At 42.4% G+C, this 26,322-nt stretch overlaps 1 pseudogene; it reads right to left on the minus strand.

Annotated features, from left to right (window-relative positions):
* Positions 1-19,001: 19,001 nt before the first annotated feature.
* LOC120296197 lies at positions 19,002-19,601 on the minus strand (annotated as a pseudogene).
* Between the last annotated feature and the right edge of the window lie 6,721 nt (positions 19,602-26,322).

The following is a 26,322-nucleotide window of genomic DNA, read 5'->3' on the forward strand; positions in this document are numbered from 1 at the left end:
AACAGGTACTTGAGATTTTGATGGTCCTTGAAGATCTGAAATTTTTCTCCGCACAGATAATGTCTCCAAATCTTCAGGGCAAAGATAATTGCTGCGAGTTCTAAGTCATGCATCGGATAATTATGTTCATGAGGTCTCAACTAATGAGAGGTGTATGTAACAACTCTACCATATTGCATCAGCATGCAACCCAATCCTCTGAATGACGCATTACTATAGATCTCAAATCCTCCAGGACTAGATGGAATCATCAGCATAGATGCGATAGTCAACTTTTCCTTCAGCTCTTGGAAACTACTCTTGCACTTGTCTCTCCATACAAACTTTTCTTCTTTCTTCAAGAGTTTCGTCAGTGGCGACGCTGAAGATGAGGACCCTTCCACAAACCTTCTGTAATAACCTACCAAACCCAGAAAACTTCTGATTTCTATCACTGTAGTCGGTCTTGGCTAGTTGATCACGGCTTCAATCTTGCTCGGGTCCACAAAGATTCATTCACCTAAAATCACGTGACCTAAGAAAGTAACACGAGTTAACCAAAACTCACACTTGCTAAACTTAGCGTACAACTAATGGACCCTCAGTGTCTGCAGCACTAGTCTCAAATAACTCTCATGCTCTTCATCACTCCTCGAATACACTAGGTTATCATCAATGAACATGATCATGAACTGATCTAGATATTCATTGAATATACGGTTCATTAAATCCATGAAGACGGTAGGAGCATTCATCAACCCAAATGGTATCACTGTGAACTCATAGTGGCCATACCAAATACGAAATGCTGACTTAGGAACGCCCTCCTTCTTAATCTTCAGCTAATGATATCCCGTCCTCAGGTCGATCTTTGAAAATATCAACACTCCTTATAATTGATCAAACAAGTCATCAATCCTTGGGATTGAACACTTGTTTTTTATCGTTACCTGATTGAGTTGCCGATAGTTGATGCACAAACGCAACGAACCATCTTTCTTTTTCACAAATAGAACTAGTGCTCCCCAAGGTGATGCACTGGGACGGATGAATCCCTTATCCAATAACTCTTGCATCTGCACCTTCAGTTCTTTCAACTCAGATAACGCCATCCGGTAAGAAGCCTTAGAGATTGGCTCTATCCCGGGTGCTAACTCAATTACGAACTCAATTTCTCTCTCTGGTGGCAATACTGGCAATTTCTTTGGAAAGACATCTGGAAATTCTTGCACCATAGCAATGTCTTCCATTTTCAGCTCCACAACTGTCATATCCATGATAGTTGCCAGGTAACCTTGACAACCCTTGTCTAACAGACAAGTTGCCTCTGGCGACGAGATCAGGACAATCGAGGGTCCTCCTTGATTTCCGATAAACTCGAAGCTCTTACCCTTTAACTGGTCAAACTGAATCGCCTTATGATAGTAGTCCATTATAGCTCATTGCTTGGTGAGCCAGTTCATGCCAATAATTAAATCAAAGCCATACATGGTTAGGACTAACAAGTCTACTTTCCCCACTCGTACACAAATCGCTAACTTCCAACCATGACAACCCAAAGAAGCAATCACTTTATTCTTCAATGGTGTAGATATACAAACTACCGACTCCAACAATATAGGACTTAATCCTAACAGCTTAAGATATTATTCGGCAATAAAGGAATGAGTTGCTCCTGAGTCAAATAAAGCATAAGTAAGATGGTCGTTTAGCGAAACCATACCTGTGATCACGTCAGGCGTAGCCTTTGCCTGACCTTGAGTGATGGCATACACCATGCCTTGAACTGGGGGTCTAAACTGTTATCCTTACTATGCGTTCAGAGGCGCATACCCTCTGATTTGTCCTAATGGTGGCGGCGGCGGCAATTACGCTTGTCCTTTTGGCCTTCTAGGATAATCTCTGGCCATGTGACCTTGCTCGCCACATTCAAAACATGCCCCCGTCCTTCGGGGGCACTGATTCACACCATGTTGTCTTCCACAAAGGCAACATAGGCCATTCTGACTCGGCCTAGACTTTCCAACTCCACCCTTCCTATTGGGTGGGATCTGGAATCTACCTCCAGGCATGGGCCTCTTTCCCTGGTTCCTTCTCGACTTGAACTAAACCTCGGTCCAGACGAGGCAACTTGCTCGTTCAAACCTATCTCTATCATCTGAGCTCGACGATAGACTTCCTGAAAATCTTTTAAATCCAATAATAGTAGAGGTTGTTTCAATTCAGAACGAAGACCACTTCTGAATTTTTGGGCTTTCTCTTCAGGGTCTTCTATCAACCTCGCAGCATACTGTGACAATTCTGTAAATTTGACCCCATATTGGTCAACTGTCATGCTCCCCTAGCGGAGACGTTGGAACTCCTCTATCTTTTGCTCCCGGGCAGTACTCGAGAAGTACTGATCATTAAAAGCTTTGAGAAATGTGTCCCACACCTGGACCACACCTTCCAAGAATACAATATCCTTGGCGGCTCTCCACCAAATGTTCGCATTGCCTTGAAGTTGGTACACAACTAGTACCACCTTCTCCTCTTTGTTGCACATCAAAAGTGTGAACGCTTTCTCAAGACCTTGAACCCATAGTGAAGCGGCTTCAGGGTTTCCTTCACCAATGAACCTCGGTGGGTTTAGCTTCAAGAACTACTTGACAAGCTTATGGATCGGCCTCTCTCTCTACACCACGACATTCTCAGGCTGAACTTTGGCAGGCGCAACAACGGGTGCGGCGGCAAGTGTGGCCTTAGTGACGGCGGCAACGGCAACAGCAGTAGCAACCTGAGTGGCGGCTTCAACAGCAGTGGCTTGATTCTAAGCCTGGTAATCCATTATATTCCCCATGACTTCTAACACTCGCATGGTCCCTTCGATCCTGAGATCAACAGCGGCTACTACGCCAACACCAATAGGAGGTGGTGCTACTCCACTGGCACTGGCCTATGCCGATGCCCTAACTCTGCCTCCCTAGGTATCGACCCTAGTCAGGGATCTAACCCGAGCCGTAGGCCTAACAGTTCTCTTACTCGGAGTTCTCTGCTCCAGCTCGCTCATGGTTTAGTCTTTTCTACTGAAACCTGTCTTCCAAATCCACAATGGATTAGAAGATGAGCGATCCACACACAATAATCAAGTCTACCAAACAACTATCATGAACATGCATTAGCATGAATTTAAATGTCTTTCCTACCACTATCCCATGAACCATCGCACCTTATCACTCCAATCCCTAACCATTACTCTGATACCACTTAAATGAGGATGTCAGGCCCCAATCCTCAAGTGCGTGCCCATCCCTCACCTGGTTGATTAATAGCGACGTCCCAATACGCATCGCCGACTCTTTCATTTTAATACACATGCGGAAGCATATAAAATAATCCCTAGACAATAAAACAATGAGATTGAAAAGCAGGGCCATATTTTTCAAACCTGAAAAACCACAACCACACTTTTATACAAAGCAAACCTCACAGTATATATTACAATAATATTACCAAGTCAAATCTATCACACATCATATCATAACTCAAAGTTCGCAAAATAGAGTGGGGATTTTAATCTGCATTCGGGTCATACTCCAGATCCTCCTCTGAATCCTCCTCCGACGCCTCCTCCATTTCCCTTTCAAGGTCGTCCTCCTGCTCAACAATCTCCCCTTCCACTTTGCTCCAGTTGGAGTCCACAGGAGTATCAGGGTCACCCTCGACCTTAGGGTCTTTGGCATCGAGCACCGCTCCGTCCTTAGGATCTGTAGTCCCCTTTCCAAATGTTGCCTCTAAGACGTACTGTGACATCCCGATTTTTCTCAATTTCATTTTCAGTCAATTGAGTTGGGCAATTCATTTGTGCATGTAGTTCGTCTCTCAGAGTTGGCCACTCACGAGGGAACTGGTCTATTGAGTGAAGTAATTAAGGAATTTTACCATGTCAGACTTGGGGACTGATCACCCTCGGGTCAGATGCAAGAAAATTTCCCCAAAAGCTACTCAGTGGATTAGGCGAGCTGAAATCGCACCAGATTGAATTCAACCGTAAAAATTGAGATTGAATTTAGAAGTCGGAAGCTCGGTCATGTCACACATCTTATTAGGATCATGGGATAATTTTTGTGGTTTTTAATTGGATTCAATTAGAAGATAATTGATAGAAGAATTGAAGAAATTGGGTGTACAAAAATTCGGACCTCGGCGGAAATAATATTGCACCCATTGAATGATGTTGTGGAGGATTTGAATTAGTGGAAGATGACATGGGATGATGTCATGGTGGTTGAGGCCAAGGGTGGAGATCTTGACAAGTGGACGGTGGGGATTGGCTCTTGAAAAGATGACCAATCAACATCATCTTCAACCTTGTAGGAGAGAGAGGGAAGAGAGAGGGGGAAACCAGTGAAGGGGGGGAGCTCGCCGTTCGGACAGCCGCCGTGTCCCCCGTTCGCCGCTCGCCGCCGCCGTGTGGCGCCACCGTCGCTGTCTCGCCCGACCGGGCAAGGACCCGCGCGCCCGCCTCGCCGCTCCGCCCGTTTCCCCTCGTCTCGCCAGCCGCCTCAGCCGCCGTCCCGAGCTGCTGGTCGTCGCCAGTCGCCGCCGGAGGCCCGTCGGAGTCGCTGCCTGCACCGCCTAAGCCACCGTCGCCCTTCCCCGCCGGTTTCGGGCCTAACCGGCCGCTGTTTCGGCCCTCCTCCGCCGCGACCAGCAGCTGGTTTTTGTGGGTCTCGCAGCCCACTCAAGGCCGGTTTTGGACGTCTTCCCGGCCCCGGAAGCTAGGCCCGCCTTTGGAAAAGTTGATCCCGGCGTCGCCCTCGTCGTTTTGGTCTAAGCGGCGAGTTAATCAAGTGAGTTTACCTCACTAAACCTTGATTAGAGTGTTAATGATGCCCTAAGTGTGTTTAGTTTAAATTAAGTTTAGGTGGATAGATTAGTATATTTAATTATAAGTTTGATTAAGAGATTGGTTTATATTAAACTGTGTTTAATTAAGGTTCAAAGGAGTTATTTAATGTTAAACCTTGATGGGACATAATAGGATTTTAGTTTTGAGTTATTTAAATTCTTCGAAAATTCTAAAAAATATAATATTATATTATAATCCGAAAAAAAAATTGAAAATTTATTTTTAATCCTATTTGCTCAGAATTTTGTGCCGATCGCTGCTGTGTGTTTATAAGTTGAATTTGATGAGTAAATGTTGCAAATTGAATGTTGATTGTGAAAAATGGGAATTTTATTCAAAAATTCCCACGTGTCGGGTTTGATACCGAAATCGAATTTGGAAGGGTCAATATTGAAATTGGAGTATGTGAGTGACATATAAAGCATACAAGGGTCTATTTTGAATTGTCGAGTATTGGTTGAAAGGCTTGGTCGCAGTAGTGGCGAGACCGACTGGACCTTTATTATTCTAGAAATGCTGTCGATAGAAGGACGTGGCTTGGTCGCAGTAGTGGCGAGACCGACTGGACCTTTATTATTCTAGAAATGTTGTCGATAGAACGACGTGGCTTGGTCGCAGTAGTGGCGAGACCGACTGGACCTTTATTATTCTAGAAATGCTGTCGATAGAATGACGTGACTTGGTCGCAGTAGTGGCAAGACCGACTAGACCTTTATTCTTCTAGAAATGATGTAATGTTAGTAGATAGCCGACCTACGAGTAGGTTGTGCCCTTGTGTGGCAATGGATAATAATGACATGGAATGTTTGTTGTGATTGTAGAATTTAGTCAAATTGATTGTGTTTCAATGGCTTACATTCTTATCATTACTGGTGCTTGAGTGATATGAACTATACTAACATGCAGGAAGCCAAGAAGGCGAGGTAAGTCTTATGTGCTGTGTGGCTAGACCATTTTGGGGTGTATTTGCTTTCTAATAGGGGTTTAGGAGGGGTGAACTTGCTGAGACAAAGTCTCATCCCGGTTTGGGGAAAAATATTACAGGACCGTAGATGGCGATACCCCGGAGATGGATGGCATGCCGACGGAGGTGGACCAGACGATAGAGAGTGCTCTTGACCCTTTTTGATGCACATAAACTCTGAACCATTTTGGTGCATAGTCTCTGGATCCTGTTGGTATATGTAAACCTTGGTTTGATGATGATGTGTGAAAGTATGCTTGGTTTTGAATTGAATTCCCTGCTGTCCTATCCCGTATATCTTTGTCAAGGGATTTCTTAGCACGTTCCGCATGCGTATAATAATTTAAATAAATGAAATTGGGGTCGGCGACACTACCTGGGAATGTCGCATTTACATGACCATGGCGGGTTGTTCACGTGTCTCGGGGTTCGGGGCGTGACAACCCTATTTAAGTGGTATCAGAGCATGGGTATGTATGGAGTGATAAGGGCGATGAGTCATGGGATAGTTAGTAGGAAGATTTTCCATATCCTAATGCATGTGGATGTTAGTTGTTTGTTAGCTTGGTTGGAAGGTTACTCAAATTCTAATATGGTATTGGAATTCGCCAATAGGCATCTATATTGAGCCTGTAGCATGAGTGACCGAGAGCCGAGAGCTGCTAGGAAGAGAGCAGCAGGCCCCGTGTTTCGGGGTGGGTCTTCGTTGAGGGGTGACGCTCGTGGTGCCCTGAGAGGAGCGCAGGCCGAGACCAGTGCAGGTGGTACAGCTTTGCCGCCAGATGGTGCAGCAGCCCCAGAGGACCCGAGATTTATTGGGATCATGCAGATGCTCGAGGCGATGGGAGACAGGATGGATCAGCAAGCCGCTGCTATCGCCACCGCCTTGAACACCGCCAATGCCGCCAATGCCGTTGCTACTGCCGCTGCAGCTGCCACCGCACCGGTTGTCAAACCAGAAGAGGAATTTGAGGAAATTCCACCTGAGAATGTAGCCGCTGAGAGGCCTAGGCAGAAATTGGTACAGCACTTTCTGAGGTTGAATCCACCAACATTCACGGGAGTAGGAGATCCTGAAGCTGCAGCATTATGGATCCTGGAGTTAGAGAACGCATTTGAGTTACTGTTGTGCACTGAAGCAGAAAAGGTCGTCCTGGCAGCCTATCAGTTGAGGGGGACCGCAGCTACCTGGTGGAAGACTAACAAGAGGATAGTGTTCCCTGAAGGTGTGGCTCCGAAGTGGAATGCTTTTCTTGAAGCCTTCAATGAGAAATACTTTTCTGATTGTGCCAAAGAGGTGAAGATGGTAGAGTTTCAGCGCCTTCGTCAAGGTACCATGTCAGTTGATCAATACGAAGCGAAGTTCGCCGAACTATCACAGTATGCCCTTGAGTTGGTCCAGCGACCGTCAGACCAAGCTCGAAGGTTTAGAGATGGGTTCCGACCGGAGGTGAGGAGCTTGTTGGTACCCCTAGATCTGAAGGAGTACAATGACCTCTACAGGCGGGCACAGCTGATCGAGAAAGACCATAATGAGAGAGCTGCTTCATCTGGGTCGCGGTTTAATTCAAACAGAGACGATAATCGGTTTGGGAAGAGGCCGATGCCTGGAGGAAGGTACCCTGTTCTACCCAACAAGAAGGGTGGGATAGGGAAGCCGGCACTGAGATCGAATGGTGTGTGTCGTCTATGTGGAAGACGACATGGTCCAGCCCCGTGTCCTCCTAGGACGGGCGCCTGTTATGAGTGTGGCCAGCAGGGTCATATAGCCAGGTACTGCCCCAGGAATCAGATGGGACAGCGTCAGTTGCCGCCACCACCACCGTTGGGTCAGAACAGGGGAGTCGCGCCGCAGATCATGCCGCAGGGTGGATTGAACCGACCTCCAGCTCAAGGAATGGCTTATGCGCTCACCAGAGGACAAGCGGAGGATGCGCCTAATGTGGTCACAGGTATGGTCTTACTGAACGACCATCCTGCTTATGCTTTATTTGATCCTGGAGCTTCGCATTTGTTTATAGCTGAAAGATTTGTTAAATTGGTAGAATTAATTCCTAAATTGTTAGAGTCTGTGGTTAGTATATCTACTCCGTTGAAAGATAAAGTGTTAGCTACAGTAGGTTGCCTTGGTTGCAAGTTAGTGATTGGTGAGCGAGAGGGGAGGATAGACTTGATAGTCTTAGCTATGTATGATTTTGATGTGATAATTGGCATGGATTGGCTCACCAAGCAACGGGCCAAGATGGACTGTTATCGCAAGGCGATTCAGTTTAACCCATTAGGTGGTGAGGGTTTCGAATTCATAGGGAGTCAGGGAGGACCCTCAATCTCTTTAATCTCATCGCTCGAGGCAACTCGCTTACTAGACAAGGGCTGCCAAGGTTACCTAGCGACTGTAGTGGACATGACAGTAGAGGAGTCGAAGATAGAAGACATTCCAGTGGTGCAAGAGTTCCCAGATGTGTTCCCGAAAGAATTACCGGGTTTGCCGCCGGAAAGAGAGGTAGAGTTTGTAATTGAGTTAGCTCCTGGGACCGAGCCTATCTCCAAAGCTCCTTACCGAATGGCCTTGTTCGAGCTTAAGGAACTGAAGGTGCAAATGCAAGAGTTATTGGATAAAGGATTTATACGTCCAAGTGCATCACCTTAGGGAGCACCGGTGTTGTTTGTGAAGAAGAAGGATGGTTCATTATGCTTGTGCATCGATTACCGACAACTCAACCAGGTGACAATTAAGAACAAGTATCCGTTGCCAAGGATTGATGATTTGTTTGATCAGCTTCAAGGAGCGTCGATATTTTCTAAGATCGACTTGAGGACGGGGTATCATCAGCTAAGAATCAAGAAGGAAGATATACCGAAGTCGGCGTTTCGCACTCGATATGGCCATTACGAGTTTACTGTGATGCCGTTTGGGTTGACGAATGCCCCAGCTGCTTTCATGGACCTGATGAACCGGGTGTTCAGAGAGTATTTAGATCAGTTTGTAATTGTTTTCATCGACGACATCCTGGTGTATTCAAGGAGCACTGAGGACCATGAAAGGCACTTAAGGGTAGTGCTTCAGACTTTGAGAGATCACGAGTTGTACGCTAAGTTCAGTAAGTGCGAGTTTTGGCTAACTCGTGTGGCGTTCCTAGGTCATGTTATCTCTGGAGAAGGAATCTCAGTGGACCCAGCCAAGATTGAAGCAGTGATCAATTGGCCGAGACCGACTACAGTGACAGAGATAAGAAGTTTTCTGGGTTTAGTGGGGTATTACAGACGGTTTGTAGAAGGGTTTTCAAGGTTAGCATCACCGATGACGAGACTGTTGAAGAAGGAAGAAAAATTCGTGTGGACAGATAAGTGCGAGAGTAGTTTCCAAGAGCTTAAGCATAAGCTAACTACCGCACCTGTGCTTACTATTCCAGCTGGTCCGGGAGGGTTTGAGATCTACAGTGATGCGTCGTTTAAGGGATTAGGTTGCGTGTTGATGCAGCATGGTAGGGTTGTTGCATATGCGTCCTGTCAATTGAGACCTCACGAGTTGAATTATCCGACGCATGACTTGGAGCTTGCGGCGATCATCTTTGCCCTAAAGATTTGGAGGCATTATTTGTGCGGAGAAAGATTCCAGATCTTCACTGACCATCAGAGTCTCAAGTACTTATTCTCTCAAAAGGAGTTGAATATGAGACAGCGTCGATGGATGGAGCTCTTAAAGGACTATGACTGTGAGATTTTGTATCATCCTGGAAGGGCGAACAAGGTCGTCGATGCATTGAGTAGGAAGTCTTCTGTTGCACAGATGGTACTCAAGGAATGGAGTCTACTTGAGGGAGCACGAGATTCGGATTTCAAGTTTGAAGTAGGCCACCTTTCAAATCTTATGGCCACCCTCAGAATTGAGCCAGAAGTGCAGGTTAGAATCAGGACGCTTCAGCAGACAGATCCGGATATTCAGAAAATTGTACAAGAGGATTCAGAGAAGAGGAAAGCTGACTTCCAGATTTCTGAAGATGGAACGTTGAAGTTCCAAGGACAATTGGTTGTACCTGACGATGTGGAGCTTAAGGAAGAGATTTTATCAGAAGCACATTGTAGCAGTTACAGCATCCATCCTGGCAGTACCAAGATGTATCAGAATCTGCGTCAACACTACTGGTGGTGTGGCATGAAAGCGGATATCGCCAAGCATGTCGCCAAGTGTTTGACGTGTCAGCAAGTGAAAGCTCAGCATTGCAAACCAGGAGGACTTCTACAACCCCTTGAGATCCCAGAGTGGAAATGGGAGCATATCACGATGGACTTCGTGACGGGACTACCAAGGAGCTAGAGAGGAAATGATTCGATTTGGGTAGTAGTTGACAGACTGACAAAATCGGCTCACTTCATTGCAGTTTGAAGGGACTTGAGTTTGGATAGACTCGCAGATTTGTATGTAGGTCAAATAGTTCGTATGCATGGAGTGCCGGTTACAATTACTTCAGACCGAGACCCGAGGTTCACCGCCGCTTTTTGGAAGAGCTTGCAATCTGCTTTAGGAACGAAACTGCAGTACAGTACGGCCTATCACCCGCAGACTGATGGCCAATCTGAAAGGACAATTCAGACTCTTGAGGACATGCTGCGAGCTTGTGTCTTGGACTTCAAAGGAAGTTGGGAGGAACAGCTTCATCTGGTCGAGTTTGCCTACAACAACAGTTATCAGCAGAGTATTCAGATGGCTCCTTTTGAAGTGTTATATGGTAGAGCATGCAGAACACCCGTGTGTTGGGAAGAGGTAGGAGAAAGAAAGATCACCGGTCCAGAGTTAGTACAGCAGTCAGTGGAAGCAGTTGCAGTTATCAGAGACAGACTAAAGACCGCTCAGAGCCGACAGAAAAGTTATGCCGATAAGCGTCGGAGGCCATTGGAGTTCCAAGTTGGTGAGCACGTCTTCTTGAAGGTGTCACCGGTGAGAGGTACTTCCCGCTTTGGCAAAAAGGGAAAGCGAGTTCCGAGGTACGTAGGTCCCTTCGAAATTTTGGAAAGAATAGGGACTCTAGCGTATCGTCTTGCACTGCTGCCGAAGTTGTCATAGGTGCACGACGTCTTCCACGTGTCGATGTTGAGGAAGTATGAACCTGACTCGACTCACGTTCTAAATTTCGAGGAACTAGACGTGGACGACAAAGTGTCCTACGTCGAAAGCCCGATTCAGATTGTGGATCGCAAGGAGCAAGTTCTGCGCAGCAGGACCATCCCAATGGTCAAAGTGGTCTGGCAACACCATGGCACTGAAGGAGCAACTTGGGAGACTGAAGAGTTGATGAGAGAATTGTACCCCTACCTTTTTACTTCAGATGTGTAATGATTAAATTTCGAGGACGAAATTTTTATAAGAGGGGAAGAGTTGTGACATCCCGATTTTTCTCAATTTCATTTTCAGTCAATTGAGTTGGGCAATTCATCTCGTGCATGTAGTTCGTCTCTCGAGTTGGCCACTCACGAGGAACCGGGTCTATTGAGTGAAGTAATTAAGGAATTTTACCGTGTCAGACTTGGGGACTGATCACCCTCGGGTCAGATGCAAGAAAATTTCCCCAAAAGCTACTCAGTGGATTAGGCGAGCTGAAATCGCACCAGATTGAATTCAATCGTAAAAATTGAGATTGAATTTAGAAGTCGGAAGCTCGGTCATGTCACACATCTTATTAGAATCATGGGATAATTTTTGTGGTTTTTAATTGGATTCAATTAGAAGATAATTGATAGAAGAATTTAAGAAATTGGGTGTACAAAAATTCGGACCTCAGCGGAAATAATATTGCACCCATTGAATGATGTTGTGGAGGATTTGAATTAGTGGAAGATGACATGGGATGATGTCATGGTGGTTGAGGCCAAGGGTGGAGATCTTGACAAGTGGACGGTGGGGATTGGCTCTTGAAAAGATGACCAATCAACATCATCTTCAACCTTGGAGGAGAGAGAGGGAAGAGAGAGGGGGAAACTAGCGAAGGGGGGGAGCTTGCCGTTCGGACAGCCGCTGTGTCCCCCGTTCGCCGCTCGCCGCCGCCGTGTGGCGCCACCGTCGCTATCTCGCCCGACCGTGCAAGGCCCCGCGCGCCCGCCTCGCCGCTCCGCCCGTTTCCCCTCGTCTCGCCAGCCGCCTCAGCCGCCGTCCCGAGCTTCTCATCGTCGCTAGTCGCCGCCAGAGGCCCGTCGGAGTCGCTGCCTGCACCGCCTGAGCCACCGTCGCCCTTCCCTGCCGGTTTCGGGCCTAACCGGCCGCTGTTTCGGCCCTCCTCCACCGCGACCAGCAGTTGGTTTTTGTGTGTCTCGCAGCCCACTCAAGGCCGGTTTTGGACGTCTTCCCGGCCCCGGAAGCTAGGCCCGCCTTTGGAAAAGTTGATCCCGGCGTCGCCCTCGTCGTTTTGGTCTAAGCGGCGAGTTAATCAAGTGAGTTTACCTCACTAAACCTTGATTAGAGTGTTAATGATGCCCTAAGTATGTTTAGTTTAAATTAAGTAAGTTTAGGTGGATAGGTTAGTATATTTAATTATAAGTTTGATTAAGAGATTGGTTTATATTAAAGTGTGTTTAATTAAGGTTAAAAGGAGTTATTTAATGTTAAACCTTGATGGGACATAATAGGATTTTAGTTTTGAGTTATTCAAATTCTTCGAAAATTCTGAAAAATATAATATTATCTTATAATCCGAAAAAAAATAAAAAAAATAAAAAAAATCGAAATTTTATTGTTAATCCTATTTGCTCAGAATTTCGTGCCGATCGCTGCTGTGTGTTTATAAGTTGAATTTGATGAGTAAATGGCAAATTGAATGTTGATTGTGAAAAATGGGAATTTTATTCAAAAATTCCCACGTGTCGGGTTTGATACCGAAATCGAATTTGGAAGGGTCAATATTGAAATTGGAGTATGTGAGTGACATATAAAGCGTACAAGGGTCGATTTTGAATTGTCGAGTATTGGTTGAAAGGCTTGGTCGCAGTAGTGGCGAGACCGACTGGACCTTTATTATTCTAGAAATGCTGTCGATAGAGTGACGTCGCTTGGTCGCAGTAGTGGCGAGACCGACTGGACCTTTATTATTCTAGAAATGCTGTCGATAGAACGACGTGGCTTGGTCGCAGTAGTGGCGAGACCGACTGGACCTTTATCATTCTAGAAATGCTGTCAATAGAACGACGTGGCTTAGTCGCAGTAGTAGCGAGACCGACTAGACCTTTATTCTTCTAGAAATGCTGTAATGTTAGTAGATAGCCGACCTGCGAGTAGGTTGTGCCCTTGTGTGGCAATGGATAATAATGACATGGAATGTTTGCTGTGATTGTAGAATTTAGTCAAATTGATTGTGTTTCAATGGCTTACATTCTTATCATTACTGGTGCTTGAGTGATATGAATTATACTAACATGCAGGAAGCCAAGAAGGCGAGGTAAGTCTTATGTGCTGTGTGGCTAGACCATTTTGGGGTGTATTTGCTTTCTAATAGGGGTTTAGGAGGGGTGAACTTGCTGAGACAAAGTCTCATCCCGGTTTGGGGAAAAATATCACAGGACCGTAGATAGCGATACCCTGGAGATGGATGGCATGCCGACGGAGGTGGACCAGATGATAGAGAGTGCTCTTGACCCTTTTTGATGCACATAAACTCTGAACCATTTTGGTGCATAGTCTCTGGATCCTGTTGGTATATGTAAACCTTGGTTTGATGATGATGTGTGAAAGTATGCTTGGTTTTGAATTGAATTCCCTGCTGTCCTATCCCGTATATCTTTGTCAAGGGATTTCTTAGCACGTTCCGCATGCGTATAATAATTTAAATAAATGAAATTGGGGTCGGCGACACTACCTGGGAATGTCGCATTTACATGACCATGGCGGGTTATTCACGTGTCTCGGGGTTCGGGGCGTGACACGTACAAAGGCACGTCACCTTCCACTATGGGACCCTTTCTTCACCCAACATGGTAGTGACAATACCACGATCGATACTCGTGGGGTACCAAGCTGTCTCTACCCACATCAACCCAAACATTGGACTTCACTAGTACATATTATAATCCTTTAGGGTGGAGGTGGATTGGGAAGTGGTATCCTATCTCAGTGATCTCTTCGGGTATACCAAAATGCACGGGAGGACGAGGAGGTGGAGGTGCTGCCATCTAGGGACCTAAAATGATGTCCCACAACGGGGTGCGACTACGTCTCAGCAAGCTCTAATCACTAAGATCCGATTATGAAGCCAATACACTTTAGAGGTTGCCTAAGCACAACACTAGTTAAAGGACTTACCTTGGCCTCAATTCCATCCTGCAAATCAATGTCATTTACAGATGCCTCAAATCACAATAACAAATCAATTCACAGTATCAGATCAAATCATTGATCAATCGACCTAGTCAATTACATATCACCACGACCTTCCCCCAATCAATACATTCAATACTATCTATAAGTCCACCATAATAGGATTGCTCGCTCTAAGCTGATATATAGATAGTATCATGCACACTGAGCTAATAAATAGTCTACTGCTCTCGGTAAGCTGACATCTCAAACCCTTGGGTTAATATAGTACACTAATAATGCTCTCTCTAAGCTGATCATAATGCTCTCACTAAGATGATTAGGTATATTGCTCTCGCTAAGCTGACATATCAAAGCCCGTAGGTTGACATAGCATACCGATATACTGCTCACAATCTAAGCTGACATATCGCCTGTAGGCTAATATAGTATACCATCCCAACCATTGAATGAATTCATCATTTTTATCATACTCGATAAAAATAGCCGTGTGTAGGTATACAGCCAGCCTTAACTGAAATATAATAATTTCACTTTTTGAACATCCCACCAGTTTCAACAACCCATAATATATTTTTGGTGCTACAAACCGACGCCCGGTAATTTTTCCATTAATTACCAAAATTAATTAATTTAGAAATAAAATCCTAAAACTACAATTAATTTAATTCAGCACAATTTAACGCTTAAAAAAATAAACAGATCACATCATCACGATCAGCATAAAAATTCGATCGTCGGCTAGCCTAGCATAATTTCCGGAAAATAAATAAATAAATAAATAAATATGAAAAATATTAAATAAATTCAATAAATCCAATTTAGGTCCGTAATACCTAATTAGATGCCGAAACGGATTCGGAAAATTTTCAAGATTCGTTCAATAAATACTATAAACTATTCACTAGTTAATAACATTAACCATTTGCCTAACATGCGTTGATAAGGCACTAACTTAATTGCACTAGTCTAATCTATCCACCTAATCACACTTACTTAAATCTAAACAACGCCTCAGCATAATTAACTGACTAAGTAGGGATTAGTGAGTAAAACGCACTTGTTTAACGAGCGGTTCAGTGCAAAACAATGGAAACGTCGCGGGGCTCAACTTTCCTCAAGGTGGGCCTAGCAACTGAGGCTCAAGACTACCTCAAAACGAGCCTAGAGCTTGCTGGAAAACCCACAAAATCAGCCTCTGTTTTGAGCTGGAAAACAGAGTAAACAAGCTGGTTATGGTGAAGCAAGACTGGTGGATGCGGTTAGGGTGTTCGGCGGTTTGAATGGCGGCTTCGGCGAGCCTCCTAATCCACTCACGGTGGCTGGCACGGCTAGACAATGACCCTAGATGCACAAACAAGGCTATTGGACGACGGTGAGGCGCGTCAAGGCGCGACCGCGTACGTGCGCGCAAGGATGGCGAACGATGGAGGCGGTGGCGTCATGCGGCTCCAGTGGCTGCTGGCTGCTTCTGGCGACTTCCTCTAGTTCCTAGGGGTTCAAACAACAAGGATGGAGGGGAAGAAAGGCTGGCTGGTTGGCTTAGAGAGGAAGAGAGAGAGAGAGAAATTGAGGCAAGAGAGGGGCCACCATGGCCAATTTTTCTATTCAAATGTTCTCGTGATCCATCCCTAGCCAAGGCTTCCTTCCTTGGCTATGATTCAGCCAACAAAGCTCCTCTCACAACCTTGAGGTGGTCCATTTTTGCTAGGCAAGGGGGGAGCTACGAATTTGCTTGCCATTTCCTCTAATTGGACACTTATTCCTACTTGTTTCAATCCCAACTGACCTCAATAAATTCAATCAACTCAGTATCGGTCATCTCGGCATTTTTCCTCACCTATACAATCCATATGATTCTCAAATTTGCAATAAAAAAGGTCTTGGCCTTTTTCTGAACTTAAAGGCCCTAGGACGACTTTTCTAAAAAAGTCTCGGGTTGTAGAAAAATCTTCTAAGACTAAGTCGACGTTCGTAGAATTTATTGTGACATGACAGAATCTTCAATTTCTAAAATCGAACTCGAATTCGCAGTTAATTTCCATTCGGCGCTTTTTTAGCATGACCTAGGCTACCGGGTAACTTTCAGAAATTTTTCAATGCAAATGACCTGTGATCAATTTTCTTCGAACCACTATGAACCCACTCGACACATTAGCAACTCTCGATTGTTGTGAAAATCTCAAAAATTTAAATACGGACACAGGATACCAAAACAACAGATAAATCAGTCTAATCCCGGCTGACAAGAATTTTTCAATTTAGTGGTGTCACCCATTATTAGCCACACATTTCAATTGCACTGATCTATCTCTGATCTCAAATCGATTTTTAAATGTGCCGTAATGGCCTCTAAAAATGGATAGGGTCGACAAGCCAATTCCTGGTCGAATTCTCAAATCTATTGCATTAAAATTCCTTAATGGCTTCCCCAAATAGTCTAGTTATCTTGAGAGTGATCAGCTCTGAGAACAGCCCTATAGGCGCGTCGATGAAATGCCCGATTTATTCAATAGAAAATATGACTAAAAATCTGGGATGTCACACCTGCTATGCCAAAGTCTTTAGTTTTCCTTTGAATGTACTTTCACTTTCGAAGCAAAGTCTATCAATTTCAACCTTATTCTATGCAGAAGCAATCGCTAAACACCATCCTGTTGGAGAACCGCTTTAAACACAATCAACACTAGGGTTTCGAATTCCCAAAGGAGTATAGCAAATCAGTATGCAGAACGCAGCCATTCAATTTCAACAATTGAGAATCACAACTATTAAATGTACAATGAGAAGGAATTGAAGCGAGAAACCTGGATACAATGTGAGACAAGCACAAGAGAAGCAATGGAGAGAGAGGTGAGCACGAACAGAGGCGATTGAACAGAGGCAACACAACCAAAGGCAACTCAATCGGAGAGAGGCGACTGGGGATTCAACTTCGAGAAGTAAGAATCAAAACTAGAAAATGTACAACAAGAAGGAATCAAAGTGAGAAACCTAGATTCAAGGTGAGAGTAGCACAAGAGAAGTAACACAGAGAGAGGCGAGCATGAGTAGAGGCAATCGGACAGAGGCAACACAACTGGAGAGAGTTGACTGGACAAAGGTGAAGGTGAGCCGAGAAGAGACAAGAGGCAACCTTTGGGCTTAAGAGTGAAAAGAGATGAGAGGCAATTTTAGGGTTTTCTCTAAAAAAGAAGCCATTTCTCATTTTTGTTCCTAGGAATAAGAATTAGGTTTTTTTTTGCTTCTTGCTCCTACTCTAAATCTATTTCAATTTATTCCCTAGCCACTTTTCTATTATGGGGAATAGAAAAATTAACTAACGTTACCAAACATATTTCTGTTATTTTTCTATTCCGAAGAATAAAAGAATAGAAAAATAGAAAAGTAGAAACATTAACAAACGTAACCTAAGTGTCCATTAGGAAAATGATTTGAGTAATTTCTCATTGACCAAAATATGTGTCATTTTTCATTATATTCTCAATTTCTCCTTAATCTAAATCAATTGTTTTATTTGACAATCAATATATTGGAAACTTTGCAACGGCTTTAGAAGATCATGGTTACATTGAAAATTTTCTAAAATTAGGAGGCAATTTGTAATGATATGAAAATCTAGGGGATATATTGCAATTCTCCCGCATTTGCTGGAAATTTTTTTCCTAGGCACCACCTAGTCACGTAAGAGAACATGACTTAAGTTTCTAACGAGAATTTGGCTAGAGTCCACACAAGAGAGAACATAAAAGGTAATTTCAAAATGCCATGTTAATATTGAGATAGATATAAGGGGTAAATTGCCATGATTGCAAGAACACGGGGGCCACAAATATCCCGAGGAATTCTATTATCGCTTTTAGAATAGACTTGATCCCACCAAATTCCAGCCCATGCCAAAAGAAGTGGATGTACTACTAATGGATGTGAGAACTCAAATCCTTATTGAATCCTATTTTTCAATGGGAAAAATCCAAAATGAAATATGTTCAATCAAAACATGTAGTGTGAATTCTTAATCTCTCTAAACATCTTTGTCAACTCGAAAATTCAAGAATTTGAATTGATGTCCTTTCATTGATTCCTCCCAAATTGCATTAATTTATCCTAAGGATTTCATTTCAATTGGAATTTGGTTATTTGCCACGTGCAATGTTCCCCTACATAGAGTCCAATCTTATTTTATATTTTTTGGTTGCGCATGATCTTGAATCCTGGACAAGGGCCTTTCGCTCGAAGGCCTGATCTAGCTCCTCCCCCCCCAATTGGAATTTGGTTATTTGCCACGTGCGAGTCCAATCTTATTTTATATTTTTTGGTTGCGCATGATCTTGAATCCTGGACAAGGGCCTTTCGCTCGAAGGCCTGATCTAGCTCCTCCTCTCACCCCCACCCCACCCCCCGAGCCTACAATAGTTATTATATTTTTTCTCTTGATGGGCTGGACTGGGCCATAATGTTGGCCCAATTGGAAGACTCAGTCTAGCTCTTGCCCGCTCATCATGTTTCTTCCGGTATAATCGAGTCCTCGACAAGTTCAAGCATAGCTCACCCAACATATCGAGCCTAATTAAGATTAGCATATTCCAACTGAAGCTGATTCGCTCTAAAAAGAGAAAACATTTGCACTATCGAAAAATAACGAAAGAATTATCGATTAATCACACTAGAAATCGCTGATTCATATAATATTAAACTCAGAGGATCACGTACGTGTCGAAAACCTTAAGATGCAATAACCACACGGTATGTACTCCGGCAAATCAGTTTCATAAATATGTCAGCGGCACAATTGAATCAAATGTGGAAGGAAAGAAGAAAATGAGATAAAAGAATTGGAGATGATGTGTTATGGATCAGCTAGTTTAGTATTTGGGAAGAAAGCACTCTCTGGGCAGGTTGTTTTCGAACCTTGCATTGTCCTGGCAACAGTCATATATCATGTGATGTCTCCTGACCCATTTAAACCACCTCCTCGTTGTTCCACCAGTTTGTGGGGCTCTCCGCCCTGCAAGACCTCGGATTGCCCTTCCAGACACAGGCGCCAACCTTGGAGTCCCCGAACGAGGCCACGAAGGGCCCTTCGACCAATTGACCATGTCGCGCTCACCTCGTGTCCCCCAGATGTCGCCATCCCCTAGGGTGGCTTTGACACCCATCTGTTGCCACCTAGGGAACGCCCACCCACTTGACCACGTGGTTTCGGTACGTCTAAGTAGGGATGGAATCCATAAAGAAACGGCAAAGAGGCTTCCATCCATTAGTTCACGGATGATCTGATTTTTCACGAATTTATTAACCCGCAGGTAAATCCGCTCTTCGCGGTTGTCGAACTAGTCAACAAATACATTGGTTTGGAGAATGTAAGGCTGCCCGGACACGTCGCTGAGGAACTCAAAATCTATCTCGTCCCGTTCAGCTAATCGGACGTCAATTGAAGTTTGATCCCAATTCAAATCAACCATCAAGGCACAGGCCAATGCAAGGTATTTTATCTTTATCCTTATTTATATTATTTGTCGAATATAAAGATCACTTTAAATATACTATCTTTTGTTTTCAATTTTTAAATTTGAATTCAACTGGGGTTTGTACAGGATTCTTCATCAAGAAGCAGGTGTATTGTGACACCCACTGAGGGTCGCCCCACCTTCTCAACATCTATATTATTGGTTGCTAACAAAACTGCATTTATTATTTTAATGTGCCGATACCCGTACAACCCAGCTTCCCAATTTGGTGTGGTATCTTTATCGAGCTCCATACCTGACTCTACCCTCTATGTGTTTTATGTCCAAGGATGCTGAGGTTTGCACGAGACCCAAATGGAGCAATTTAAGGACCTATTCAAGTCTGAACTCAACATATATACATCTGCAGCAAATAATCAATAACCTGCCCATAGCAATTTAAGGCTAGTAAACAATGTATTTAATCAATCATAATATTGAGCTAAACTATAAATCTTACAATTAAGGTTCATCCATTCCCCTGTTTTAAAGTCTAAACTAAAGTTGAGATTCAATAACATCAAAATCATGTTAAGATTCAACCATTTCATTTTATTCTGAACACGCCAGCTTTATATCTAGTACTTCAAGAACTGATTTAATATCACAACCTCTATGTCTATTATACTAATTTAGACATTCAAACTAGTGTTTTCTTGAGAAGATAATAACCCCACTACTTATACGTAAACATATCGAGGATCAATCCTAAGTAAAATCAAGAAAACTCAATCACAATTTGTCCAATTTCAAATCTGGAAAATCTGCACACCAGCTAATATCTCATGAAAAACCACTTAAACACCCTGAAATTAAATTAAACTTCCCTCCAAACTTCATCCACACATAGTGTCCACTCTCTAGGAATCAAAGATATGATGGACTAATATATTTTCATACATGGCTCTTGGTCGGCCAATTTCTAGGAATCAAATAAACCATATAAAATTGTTATATATTATTTAATTTATAGATACACTTTTATTTCTTAGGCATTTATGTAATTTATGTGAATATGAGGTACTTTCCAAATGTTCACTAAACATTACATCTACATGGTGCAACCCAAAAAACAACCCTTCTTATGCCAAATCCCAACAGATATATTCCTTTTATCACAATTGAATAACATCTTGAATGGACATTGACATATCACTAGGTATCAAAATATTTGGATATTATAGTTCCAGCCAGCAAACTTGGTAGTGAGTTGGCCTCACTATACATAAGCAAATCACCAACCAAGTAATCTACCATCTCTTCTAGGGATCATAAATGCTATAATAGTACATCAAACATATTATAGAATTAGTCCCACTAATATAACCAAGCGGTCAAACATAAAAGATTCTAGAGCTGAACCTTATAGATTCAAGATGTGGTTCCTTCCATGTAGCACTTTACCCTTGCAAGGTTCAAAAAGTGGCTCCCATGAGGTAACACTTTGTTATACATGGCACTTAGTTTTACAAGTGAGCTACAAAGACTGAAAGCTTGAGTTTGCCTGGACTAGGCTAACCTGAATTTTTTAGCTCAAATAGGTCCGTGCCACGATTTCAAGGACCATTTTAGGCTTTAACATCTCTGGCTTGGATTGGCCCGAACAATTACTTTAAATTAAAATTTAAAATATATATTAAATAAAAATATAAAAAGAAATAGTAGAAAGTACATTATTTGTACTTAAAGCACTTCAACAAAGTCAATATATAGAACAAAGTAATTTTTTAGGCCAAAAATAATAACCAATCTTTTTAAAGGAAAATCAAGCTAGGCCTAAACCAGCTTAGAGCCAAAAAAGCATTGAAGCTAGCCCTCTCGATCCGTGCTTACTCCTACTTAGTTCATACTTGCTATTCCATTTCACACATGATGAATACATATTAACACATGAGATCCGATTTACATGAAGAATATGATATACAATTTATAAATACTTAAGACATTAAAATCCATAAACTCGATCAATCAACATTTCTATCTAATTCAAGAAACACAAACTGAATGCTGCACTAGCCTCTTTAGCGGTGGATCGATGCATTGATTAGTCATGAGCCACATGTAAATTAAGAGCATCCCATGGGTCCACCAATTATAAAAACTATTCCCGGCTAAGCTGATATGTAGGTGGCGTCCAAAACCTCGTGATTGTGAATGACTTATCTTTAAACTAAAATTGGGGACATAAGTATGAATTATGAAATACTATTTTATAGCTATTAGAATAGCGTGGCGGCTGGACATATGGAGAGTGTATATATTGATTACTCATTTGACAGAATGGTGAGTCTTTTGTCTCTATGGACTTGTTAATCCTCACATAATTGACGATGTATAAATAGACTAAACAAGTCCATCACTGCTTAATGAAGTCAATGGGATATGATGGAGGAAAACCACTTTGTTTAATTGACGGAACAAGTCCCATCATTATATGGAACCTTTAAAAGTGTTTCCTATTAGACTGTTATGTTATTTATTGATATAGACTCGTCACAGTTGGAAAATTCATCCCTGAGGATTTTATGTACTTGGATATAACCACCTACGATAAATTTTCATGTCCACTCAAATTATGATGTTTAAAAAATTAAGACACGAGAACACGCCAAATTTTGCGGTCAATGAAATCTTATTTATAAGTTTTACACTTGTGAAGTCAATTGTTGGAATCGATATGAGTTTGTTGTATATGACTAAGTGGATAAAATGATTAACCTATAATTTGGGAAAGTATTTGTGAAAGCTCTAGAAATCTTGACTGTGGAACGGCATAATACAAGTCTGAAACTTTCATCTGGAAAATAGAAAAATAAAAAAAGAGTTCAAGTCCGAACCATTAACAAATTCTGGTGGATGATGACAATGTTTATTCATTTTATTGGCAAATCATGGTTCTTACGTTCATCAGCAGAACTGCATGCATGTTAAAAAATTAATAATCATCTTCGTCCTTCGTATTTTAACATTACATTCAATCTGCTTCAATGAAATTTTCTGATGTAAAATAATTGATAAATTTTTTGATGTAAATTACGAGAGAACATAATTTATATTTATGTCTTAAAAAGCCTAATGAAATTCCAAGTTTAAGACAGGATATAGATAAACTAATAGGAAACTACTACATATTATATATCTAAGTGGATAACTACTAAAAAATCGAAACAAATCCCCCAATATCCTAACGTAGTTATTAAAATAAAAGACAAGGAAATGAAGTCTACCACTGGCTATCACTATGACGACCATCATCTCCCTCCCTCCAATCGACAGCCTCTTACAACCTCAACCAAGGCTAATGCCATAGATCGAGCAAGAACTAGCTCTTCCTCCCGCCATGCATGTAATAACCTTCCTTTTTAGAAGACAGAATCGACCGCGCTTAAAATAAACCCACTTAATTAATGAAACAACTTATTACTAGTTATCTTTTATATGCCTACCATGCTCGTCCGCTAGACGAGACTTAACACAAAGCTCAAGTGATTAGAGCATTATTCATATGATGCTCTAACTTTTAGATGCGCTAACTTTTAGATGCAAAACGTTTAATAAGCTTTTAGATGCGATAACTTTTAGATGCAAAACGTTTGATATGGACCAAAAAGATTAATGCGAAACACTTTAATGTTTCATATGTACACATCTAACTACCTCACGTGTTATTCAAGCAGCTATTGCATGATAATTACCATCATTGATGTACGTAATTAGGTCCAATCTCTCAGGATGATTGAATCAAGCATGGACTTCTTGTTAAACATACGTGACAAAATATTTCAGGCATGTCACGTTCGTACTTTGTATTCTCTAGGCCTCACACAATGGGAGCTTGGGTGAAAATCTAGAGTTTTCGCCACCCGATGATCAAATCTGAAAATAGACCCAAAAAAAAAAAAAAAAAAAAATCCTACCAGACCGTTATAGCGCATTGTAAAATTATAAGTATAGGAGAGAAAAACCAATTCTTTGCATCATCTATCGTTATGGTTATCTTAAATTTCAGGCGTAAAGTTCATGGTTTTTAAATCCTCATGAGTCATGAAAAAAACATACATAGCTTTAAGGAGAATTTATGCAATCTGTTCGAACTAAGGGGATAGAGGGGCATGTATTTGTCCCCAAACTATCAATCTGTTTATGTTGTCTCTTGAGTTCTCAAGTCAGTGGTTAACGTAAAATCAGACAAAGTTCTGAGGACATAACAAAGTGAAAGTTTAGGATCGACGTTTAAAAGTTCATAACAAAGTGCATGTCACTTCCAAAATTTAGAGGGCATACATAATTTTTCCCTAATTAAAAACAGAGATAAAGGATGTAAAGCAGATAATGAAATTGTAAGGGGAGAAACTATCAAATGAGCGTGGCATCGACACTAAATTGAGCCATATTATTGAAAATGATTGGTTTCATGTTTGCAGGCCTCCCATTGCACTCATCAAATTTGATGATTTAAATTCAGTTTAGTACATATTGTTGATACCTAAATTTTAACATCCCATTTAGTAATATTGCATAGTAAATTAGGAATCGACCTAGACCCCTAAAAAAAATATTAAGTTAAATTGCATATAAACTTTTAGGAGCATTTGTTATTTAGTTTATATTTTTTATTATTATATTTGTATTAGATCGGTGATGGATGGGTTTGAATCAATGGTTCTTTGCTTGAATTTAACGAGTTGGACTAAGTCCGCGGTGAAAGAGAATGTGGCAAAGCCTGTCATTCTTTAATGGCTGAAAATTAACTTTTGAGGAGATTGCAAGATTAGTTTATTTTGAAAAAGATTAATATTATTCTTACAATATTCATTTAAGAGCATAGAAGGAAAATTTGGCCAACGAAAAGAAAAAAAAAAGAAAGAATGAAGTGGCGGTTAATCTAATTTTATCTCCTGTATATTCATGCAATTTAAGGGAAATAAAGATAGAAAAATAAGAGGAAAGTGTGCTAAGGCAGAATCAGTCAACATGGGCATATACATATGTAGAGTGATATGTCTCGTTTTGACGCGTCCTTGCTCGTGGCAAAAAGGAAGTTTTCAGATGAGTAATATTGGAAAATAAAAGGGAATGATGCATGTGGGGGATATATTTGGTGTCACTCTTTAGGCAACATATTTTTTGGTTAATAAAAGAAACACCAACGCAAGAAAAGAGGTCTTCAATCCTCAGTAGGCGTGAGCAGAAAGGAAGGAAAACAAAATGAAAGTAAGGAGATTGTATCTTGACCGTACCAGACGTGATTGGAAGGAGGAAAGAAATTTTGTTTCTTCCTTTGGCGGGATCTCTTTTTCCAGTCCGACACAGGCAAGGAATAGACAACAGAGGGAGAGGAAAGGTATAGAGAGTTGTCTCGGTCACACTCTCCGCTGTGTCATCACCGTCGTCGCTGCTGCTGCTCGCTGTTTTGCTGAGCATGACAATGCCAAACCTGCCGCTGCATGAAAACAACGAGCCGCTGCTCCTCATCGCCCGAACACCATGCGCCTGAGCTACTGCTGCTTAAGCTCACCACCGATCTGCTGCTGTCCCGTGGAGTCCCGACGACGCTGTTGCTGCTGATCAACTGCCTGCTGTGGTTGTCAGTGAGCCACGGAGACCCGATCCTTGCTGCACGGAAAAGCCACGACCTTTACCACGACAAAGCTTTGAGCCGTTCCGAAGAATTTCAAGGCGGTGTTCGAGTTCCTTTAAGCTTTGAGCCACTACCTGTTCACGTAATTCCTTACGCTTGACCAACATTCGACACCAGGGGAGGAAATCGGGAACAGAGAGAGATCCACTCACATTGGTCACGTACAGAATACGCCCGAGAAAGAGATAACAAAAAAGGAGATTTTGATGTCCTTATGCTCGGCGAGTTCTGAGTATCATTGTTATCCAGGTTGCGGTGCTATTATTCTTCTTGCAGATTGCGGGCCTTGTGCATCTCCATCATTGCGAATCACCACCATTAAGCATCACCGTGGTCGTCCAAAGTCGTGACCCGAGACAGCCGCCGCCGGTCACACCGTGTATCGTTGTGAACAGCCGTGCAACCACCGTTCAAACCCGCCGCTGTTCAAGTTGGAAACCATATCTTCAAATTAGGTGACAAATCCTATCCAAATTTCAATTATTAATTACCTAATTTGAATATATTGTGATCTTAATTAGACGTCTTGAAGATATGCCATATACAAAAGATTTTTTAAGTATTCGTGTATTAGGATAATTTCTTAATTTTACAATATCCAATGATAATAGTCTGATTTTATCTCTATAGTTCCGGCCTTTCTAGGCAGGCAACAGTGGCAGTGGCAGACCTATTCTCTGAGTCGGGCCAGGCTTTTATGTCTATGTTGGAGTCGTGGGAGCACCCCCTCCCGATCCTTTCTCAAAATTCCGATTGTTTTTGCTGGTTGGAGGGCTCCTTGGGATGGTTCACGGTAGCGATGGTGTGGGAGGCCATTAGGCAAAAGAAGCCTCGGGTCCATTGGCATGGCTTCATCTAGAACGACTCCATTACGCCATGGTATCAACTAAATCTTTGGCTTATTGCCAAGCGTTGACCACCCACCCAAGCTCTATTATTGTCTTATGGGAGGATAGATAGTGGCTCATGTGCTTTTTGTAATGACATGCCTGATTCGATTGATCATCTATTTTTTGGGTGTTACATCACGGCTGG

This window comes from Eucalyptus grandis, chromosome 7, assembly GCF_016545825.1.
Source record: "Eucalyptus grandis isolate ANBG69807.140 chromosome 7, ASM1654582v1, whole genome shotgun sequence".
Classification (NCBI taxonomy): Eukaryota; Viridiplantae; Streptophyta; class Magnoliopsida; order Myrtales; family Myrtaceae; genus Eucalyptus; species Eucalyptus grandis.